We start from the raw sequence: 9,337 nt of genomic DNA, 5'->3' as shown, positions 1-9,337 counted from the left end.
TGGCACTTCCCATCAGCCTGTGCTGTGTGGACATGGTCCTCATCTTGGTACTCAAAGACACTGAGAGCCTACTATATATTAGACATGGAGCCAAATTCACCATCACTCCCAACCCTTTGAGGCTGACATCACCACACCTAGCTCCTCCGGATGGGAAACAGGCAAATGGAAGTCGGTGTGTCTAGGTTGTCATTAGTGGCAGAGATAGTGTCTACCTCTGGTCTATTTGGTATGTATAGAGCCAATGTGTGAACTTTTGTTGTCCACCAGGCAAAGAAGGTATGGACAGGAGGGAAGAAGACTGAGTTTTGCTAAGAACAGAAGAGGAAGGATTTTTTTTCTTAAGCATTCTTTTGTTTTGATGTCTCTCTGGGGAGAATTTTAGGGCAAATATATTTTTGCCTAAGAGACAAGTGACCTGAAGGAAGGACCAAGTCACAGGAATAGAAAGGGGCTAGATTCTTTGTGTTAACTCAAGTTATGTCCAGAAAAAAAGTGAGGATCTCAAGGCTACACTCAAGGCTACAGTGTATACTGTACTGTTCTCAGTGTAGGAAAGAGTGGTTATATAATGGGGAGCCATGCTAGAAGGTCTAGCATGTCCTCTTTTGGGGGAAATGTGGCCATAAACGCCTTGATTGATCCATCCAGGGAAGCATACTTCAAGAAGTGGACAAGAATGAGACCAAGAGTGGACTCAGACCACATCCTACTGTTCAGCTGCTCAGGAGTTCTGAACTGACACATCAGCTGATGCCCCCAGCTCTCAGTCAAGCTTCTATGGAATGCTGGGGCAAGCCATATCTCTTCTCTGCCTTTAGTTTCTCTATCTAATAACATGGGCGTTTGGACCAGATGAGTGCTAAGTAGGTGTCAAGTTCCAGTGAGGATGATGACTAAGCTTTTGCCAAGATTGGAGATGCTATTTAGAAATTTTTTTTTTTTTTTTCTGTAATGGGGTGGTTATCTTTGGTCTGAACGCTTAGCTTAAAGTCTTCGGCAGCAGACTCAACATTAATTAGTTAGGACCTTGAAGGAGCTTGGAGACATCCTTCCTGCCCTGGAGAAGAAAGGACTGTCAAGGCTGGTGTGATGGAGCAGCCGCTGCCTGCATCCCAGAATAGCTGCAGCCTCCTGGCATCTGCCATGCTGGCTGCAAACTCCCATCCTATTGGCTGCTCCCTCTCTCTGCCATCTGCCAGGTGATGCTTTCCAGGTTTTTGTGGCACCGGCTAAGCAGTCCTGTGTATGCTATAGCATGCTTCATGGCTTTTTTCTCCAAGTGGCTAGGACCATAATAGCTTCTGTCTGCTTCCCTTACTTCACCTCCATGGTGCTTGAGGACAGAACAGTTGCTTGAGACAGTGATAAGGGACCTCGGAGTTGGTGTCAAGGGTTACAAATTCTTTTTATTCGTTAGGCACAAAGTTAAGCATCTCTCTTGACTTTGGGCGATGACCCAAAAATTAAAGTGCAACTGAGCCATTGTTCTGTTGTCTTTTCTGTTGTGGAGACAAATCAGGTCTTGACCTTTTACTCATTTCCAGCCATGCAACGGAGATGTATGCTCTGTCCCAGCTCCAGCTGGGCATGTTGGGGTGATGAGTCTTTGCTTTGGGCATAGTGACAAGCTGGAGGCTGAGCCAAATCTCAAAGGACTTATCGTAGGCAACCCTGAGGGGGAAAACAACAAAAAACCACACTTCCTCTCATGGTGTCGATGGTTCAGATAGACCAATTAGACTATTTCTCTTGAGTGTATTCTCATGGGGGAAGGTGGGAAATGTCCTTCACTGAGTCATGAAGATGACAAATGCGTCGTTTGTTTTGGTAAGATGGAGTTGAATCAAAGCAGAGGCAAAGACGAGAGAAAAAGACTGGAGGAGCAGAGTCTTGATGATGTTGAGTCCGGACTCTCACTGGTCTCCATTCTTCTTCTTCCTCTAGCTCCATCTTCAAGCAAAATGGAGAGCAAAGGGTAGGAAGATGTGGGACACACTTTTATTTTTTTAGGTGATATTAGGCTTAAATAAGGCAAGAAAGTGATTTGGGCAAATACCAGAAGAGGAGTGATCTGGAGAGAGGGAGTGGAGAGTTTTGTGGCACCTGTGTGTGCTATAGCACGCTTGCTGGCTATCTAGTAACTCCAAGGAATGGTAAGTATATCTAGTATGGGCGGGAGGTCAAGGGGTAACTTAGAACTTCTCTTTTGGGTGTCCAAACTGTAAGGTTATTTTTTTCCTGTCTGCACCAGAGTAGAGGTGGTAGCTGAGCTACGGTTTCATAGCGTTTAGTGGCTGTAACTTGTAGGGTCAGAAATGTCAGGAGACCAGCCCTGAGGGTCATTCTATAAACTTCACAAGAGCTAGGACTTCCCTTGAGTATGCTGCCTCTGATAACTCCCTAGGATCTGTCAAAACTACTTCTAAAGGTCTCCAGAGGACAAGAAAATTCTTTGTAGATGGAAAAGCTTCAATGGAATGGATTTCTTTCATTACAATTGCAGAGGTGTGACATTCCATGAACACATGCCAATTTGTTCTCTGTGTGTTTGTTCCCTTCTTCATTCATTTAACAAGAATTTATTGAGTGTCTGATATCTGCCAAGGTATACAGAAAGGCACTGAATCTACAAAGATGAATCAGCCACGGTTTCTGTTTTCAAGGCTCTCAGCCTGAAGTGGGTGTGGAGGAGGCAGCCGTGTAAATATACAATTAGAGAAAACTGTGGCAGGTATTACACTGAATAAAGCAGGAGCTTAGTGCCGTTGCAGGAGCCCCCAGGAAGGGTGGTTTTATGAAGAACCAGGGTGGTCTACACAGGGGACATGACTTCCAAGCTGGACTCTGGAGATCCAGGGATGTTTGACAGTGGGGACCAGTGCGGAAAAAAAAGCATATGTTGAGAATATGCCATCATCAGAAGGATGAATTAGAAAGTTGTGAGTATTCCCAGACTGTATGTTCAACCTGTGGCTTGTGGGCTGCATGGGCCACAGGATAACAAAGAATATGCAGTACAAAACTGTAAACTTAGCTAAAGCATTATGAAGTGTATGTATGTGTGCTTGTGTGTAGGTAAGGGTGTGCATGTTGTGTGTGTGTGTGTGTGTGTGTGTGTGTGTGTGTGTGTGTGTGTGTGTGTTGTCATTTATCAGGCACTGTCCACCTTCATTAGACCCCAGGGATCTGCTTGTCTGCACTTCCCCGGTGCTGGGTTTACAAACACGCTATCATCCAACCTGACTGTTTTATGTTCTGAGGATCAAATTCACCTCCTTTTTGTTGCAAGGCCAGCACTGTACTCAACCGAGTCTTCACATCAGCTCCATTATGATATCTTCTTCTTCTTCTTCTTCTTCTTTTTTTTTTTTGTCTTAACTCAGTTTTGCAGTTCTTGCGCATAGACTTTGCAGATGGAAAAGCCATATCATTAATGTGGACAGTTTCAACATGTCTATGAGGGTTTCCTGGCCTATAAGTTAGTTAATGAAACAGAGTACACTAGTAGTTGAGGTCTACCTAGAGAGCATTTGGTATTTAGACTTTGTTCTGTTGATTTCAAGAATCACAGGGGAATCTTTAAATCAGGGAATAATGCAAGAGATTAGACTGTTAGAATAAATAATATAGTATAGTCCAGGCAAATGCAAGTAATGTAATCATGTCAGTTGATCTTAAGAATGAACGCTTAGTGTTTAGATTGACACAGCATTACACACTCCGCTGTAGGTGCCAGGCAGGTGGTACAGGGTCCAAGGTCATAGGTCTTCCTGTGTTCTTACCCCGAGGTCATAGGTTGTCTTCCTGTGTCCTCACTCTATGGGTGCCATGGCTACTCCACGCAGGCAACTGTTGTCTCACTGGGAACTTGGGTGTGCAGGGCTCCTGCCATAGCTCCTGAGTTTTCAAGAGCAGCTGGAAATCCAGGTCCTTATGTAAAAAAAAATCTCACCATTTTAAAATTCTGGCAAGTAATCTGAATTCTACAAAATGCTATGTGGGCCAAGTGTAACCAGGCTTATCTGCCTGTGGGCCACTGCTTCGTAACTTCTGAGTTAAGGAAAGAGTTTTCTGCTGTTCAAAAGAGAGAACAAAGTGGTTTTAGGGCCCAGGTTCATCCCTGGAATGGCTGCCTATCATCCTTCTTTGAGCAAAACCTTGATCATTACTTACATGCCTGTGCAATTCTCGGGGATACTTTCCCCACTATTCTGCCCCTTGCTGTTCTCTATCTTCCCAGACCTTCATTATTATTATTATTATTGTTGTTGTTGTTATTATTATTATTATTATTATTATTATTATTAGAGTTTGTGTATCTCCTGTATCACAGTTCTTGGTCTCTGAGAATAAACAGAAAGGAAAGCTGTAGGCCAGGAGAAAAGCCAGGGCTCAACAAGACACGGAACTGCTGGAACTGCCAGTAGGTGGTTGGAGACCTGACTTAACAGGAGAAGTGGGCGCGGTTAACAGTACAGGTTCTCATTGGTTGGAGCTGCTGCCTGACAAGGATGACCTGGGGACCATGAGATGCAGACTGGATCTGAATAGAATGTGACACTCAAGAAAAGAGAAGACCAAAGGCTCAACATTGAGTTTCCACAGGACTTGACTCTCGCTCAAGATGTGTGCCGTCTCCAGTATCTACTTGTGTCTGGAGCTACTGCTGCTGTGCTGAATACTGACCTGGGAGTCTCTGTGAGAAAACTTACGATAAGGAGATCAATATCTGCTGCTTTTGCTCTTTGATTTCCTTTCATTCCTTTCTTGTTTCCTCTGGAAATCCATTCTTTCTCAACTTTTGATACATGTACCTTTTGGCACCTAGGGACTGAACAAAGGGCCTTGTATGTACTACCCAAATGCTTTATCACTGAGCTTCAGCAGGGATGTCCTTCCCCAAGGTGCTTCCTACTGAAGTGTTGATGTTATGGAGACATGGCTCACCTAAGGACAGACAGACAGACAGACACAGACACAGACACAGACATGTGTATATACACATATACGCAGAGAGGGGGGAGGAGCTGACTGACTTTCTTCAAGGGTTTGAAGTTTGGGTAGTCTAAATCTAGAACAACTGGCAGCTAGCTACCACAATAGCCTCTCAAGACAGTCAGGAAAGGTGTCAGAGCTAGAGAGAGGTCAAGGTTCAGATGATAGCATTTGACTTGCTGAATCAAATGGTGCCTACAGCTGGTCAGCTCCAGTTATGTTTTCTGTTGTGTAGTTTTTGTGGATCTCGTCTTAAACTAGGCTATGTTTTCTTTCATCAGTTGTGACCAGGGGAGTCTATCAACACTCATGAAGGCATGAGAAAGGTTTCCTCTCATGGACAGTCTTAATCAACACAGCATCTTTGCATTATTCGCTTGACTTTTCACCTCTTCTGTGAAGGTGGTAAAGCAGATATTCCTTCCTCCCTCAGGCAGGGAAGGCATCGAAGGCCTAATGAGATTGGTGTCCACAGGAAGACGGATTCAAATGTCAGAGGGAAAATCCTTTTCTTTTGAGTCTGATTTCAGAGTTTCTCTGCACCAATAATGTGCTAAATTAAACTTCAATAATGTTGAACTGAGCTACTCTAAAGTACCACTGGAAATAGACTCTTGGAATCATAATTCATGCAGGGTAATTACAAAATATTTTTCTTCTCATTATTTCCCCATTTACATACCTCCAAGGAGAGACGTGGTGACAAATGTCAGAGTTGAAACAATTTAGATAATTATTTGGACGTCTGGCTAATGGATACCTTTTCTCACAGTTGCTGCAACCTGCCTGCTTTTAGTCTTTGCCTGACAATTAACAAAATGAAGGCTGTCCATTTCATGTCCCCACACAAGTCAAATTTGTTAGTAAAGAAATGATAAGACCAGGGAGATGGCTCAGTGCGTAAAAGTGCTTACTGACAAGCTTGGCAATCTGAGTTTGATTATAGAAACCTATAAAAACAAAAAACAAAAAACAAAACAAAAAAAAAAAACACCCAAAAACCGAAGATGTAGTTGGGGCTTACGTAGGCATAAGTAGACTTATGCACGCACGCACACACACACACACCCGTAAATAAAAAGAAAACAAATTGTTGAGGGTCATCCTCATGCTAATCCATATTCCTGGAATGATTTTCTCATTGCACCTACTTGTTGAGGGCCTTTCTCATGCGATTCCCATATTTCTAAAATGATTTTCTTGTTATACCTTTCTCCTGTCCACTCTTTCGGTCTTTGGTTCAACAATATTGATGCAGTATAGTCTCACTCCATAAGTAATAGTGTTTAGACCTCTAATACCCTCAATTTTATGTATCTTAGGACTTGTCCTATTTTCACATTTCTCACAACTAAAATTTTTCTTTAAATGTTCTTTCTTTATCGTTAAATATTTATAATTATGCCAGCCTCATTTCTGATTCTCTGACACCTAGTTCAGTGCCTGGTGGGTTCACCATAAGTATTTGGTTCTCAGTAAATAGTTGGTGACTGAGTAGATGGCTTGTCCAAGGGTCTCTTAGAAAAGGTGGTCTGTGAACCGTGGGTAGCTGAGAGAGGAATTGGAGTCGAAGAGTTTAGCTTGATGGCCTTCTGAAGTCAGAGTGACTTGGGCAGAGGGAGATTAAGTCTGAGAACAGTGATAATTTTCAGGAACACAACACTGAACAAGAGAATCAAAACTCCAACTACAAAAACTCATGGGCTTAGAGAAAAAGGTGGAAGATGAGGCAGGAGGCAGGGATGGCTACAAAGAAGAGGACAGCTGAGTAGGGACTACATCCTAAAAGCCAGCACAGGGTGGGGCTCGTGGAGAAGAGGGAGGGGCCCGCACCAGTTTTCTGTACCTTGGTGAGGCGCACCTGATTCACGCCTAGCTCACTTCTCTAATTATTTTTACCTCTGATTGTAGCAGTTGGCAGGTTCTCAAGTGGCAATGTGATTTTTTTTTCTGCCTGTAATTCTCGCCTCTCCAGGTTAGCAGGCACGAGTCCTCTGACCTTGTTGGTGAAGGTGGCACCTCTCATTTTAGCAGTGTTTGCAAATATCAGCTGAGATGCTTCATGCTCTCTCCACTTAGTCTTTAAGAAAAGTCACTGTGTTGGGGGCTGGAGAGACGGCTCAGAAGATAAAAGTGCTATGCAAACAGGAGGAACTGAGCTTGGACCCCTCCACCCCGTTATCCAATGTGAAAGCTGGACTTGTAACGATTGCTGGTTTGAAGTGTCTATACTCGGCTCAGCACGTTCTACTTTTGTTTGTTTGTTTATTTGTTTATTTAATAACGGCATGGCCTGATCCCAGCACCCTCCCTCCTCTCCTCCCAGTCCCACCCTCATATCCCCTTCCCTCAGAGAAGAGGAGGCCCTCAAAGGGTACCAACCCATCCTGGCACCTAAAGCATCTCCTCTCCCACTGAGGCCAGATCAGGCAGCCCAGCTAGGGGAACGAGACCCAAATGCAGGCAATAGAGCCAGAGACAGCCCCTAGTCCTATTGATCATTTAACTTAATCTTCCCTTGGATCCCAGAAGGTCTTTAACATTGGCTCTATCTTATAGCTGAGGCAATTGAGGCGGGGGAGGGGGAGGGAGGGAAGAAAAGCAATGCCTGTTTAGAGTTAGTGCTGCTCAGGGTTGCTGTAGGGCCAAGGAACTTCCACTCAATGGTTTAGCTTCTTAAAGAAAAAATAGAGAGTGTTTCTCTACTGAACATTAAAACAAAATTTAAGCCAGGAGGATAAAACACTGTTTTAAACAGGGTTTAGCAGGGTTCTTTGCCATTTTCCAGCAAGAACGAAGTTTTTACGTTTTACTGAAAATTAAGCGGGGCAGAGGGATGTCCTCTGTGACTAGATTGAGGGATTTCTGGTATCCAGCCCAGGGCTGCCTGCTCTCCCTAGACACATCCCAGTGGCTGCCAGGGCAGATGAAGGGCAATCAATGAAGCAGCAGGCGAGCAGCACGAACAGGGAGCAGATGAAAGCTTCCCTCCCAGGCTCCTTTCTGAAGGAAAGTGCAGCTAGACCACATAAAACAACATCCGAGGAACCGGCGGACTTGCACTGGATAAGGCTGAGCCTCTCACCTCCCACTCCCTGAGGTGTGGCTTGTCTGACGTCACTGTGAGGCTGGACCCTGATAGGGAGGTGCGGTAGAGTCTGGTTCAGTCATCTCTTTTGTCCCGCCCTTCTTTCCTTAGCCAGTGGGAGCTGTAGTTCAGAAGCAGGAATCCAGCTTGCACCCAGGAGTCTGGTTTTCCTAGCCAGTGGGAGCTGTAGTTCAGAAGCAGGAACCCAGCTTGCACCCAGGAGTCTGGTTTTCATCACACCTGCTGTCCTGCATCCCTTCGCCGTGCTTACTTCCTCGCGCGGAGGCTTGACAGTGACGCCCAGCATTGCTGTCTCATCTCTCTGCTTTGCTAATGCTGTCATGTTCCTTTGGTCTGTTAGGACTGCTCTGTGCTGCAGAAAATGAGAGAGCCTGTGGTCGGCTCCTGGATCCCTTTGCCCTTCAGCTGCTCCTCAGTTTCACCCTTCCGACGCTGCTGACCTTGCTCCGCGGCTCGCCCAAGAACAGCTCTCTACCACGGGTGTTTAGAGGCCTTGAAGCCGGAACCTGGTGACCTCTCAGCTATGATATCCTCAGCTTGCTTTCCCAGACCTCTTGAATGGCTCTCGTTAACCAACAGCATTTCTCTTATTGGAGTGGAGAGAACTATTAAACCCACAAATCAATTCTGTTCTGTAGCACCATGTACTCTTTCTCTTGCAGTGCTTAGTAGACTTGTAAATACTGGCTTGATACTTACCATTCCTAATATTCTGTAACTTTTGTTTTTGGCACTACTGGGATTGAACCTTTGGCCTCATGTATACTAGGCAAGCTCTCTTCCACTGAGCAATAGCCTCAATTCTTATTTTTTCCCAATCCACTGAAACCATGATAGAGCTAATAACGAAAGCTGACATGTACTACTCTCACAGTGTGTACTAGACTCGATACACCTGACTTGAGTCTAAGACAATTCTATGAATGACTTTGACTTTACGCGTGAGGCACTGGAGTGAGCAATGACAAGAAGTAAAGCCAGGGCTGCACATCTGCGGCTGTCTGGGCTGGACGTGTAGATGTTTGACCCCCGCACCCTCCCTTCCTTTTTTGAGGTTAGGGTGTCACTACTTAGCACAGAATTTCTTGAAGTGTACCATCATCCTGTCTCTGTCTCCTGGGTGCTGAATGGGTCCTTTGTATTTGGGGATCTAATGGGCAGAATGAGGAAAGATGGACGATCTGGGAAGAAACAGTAGGCAGAGCACGAGCTGCTGGGAATAGATTCAGA

The sequence above is a fragment of the Acomys russatus genome, chromosome 24, assembly GCF_903995435.1.
Source record: "Acomys russatus chromosome 24, mAcoRus1.1, whole genome shotgun sequence".
NCBI classification, from domain to species: Eukaryota; Metazoa; Chordata; class Mammalia; order Rodentia; family Muridae; genus Acomys; species Acomys russatus.
Note: the sequence above shows the minus strand (reverse complement) of the source record.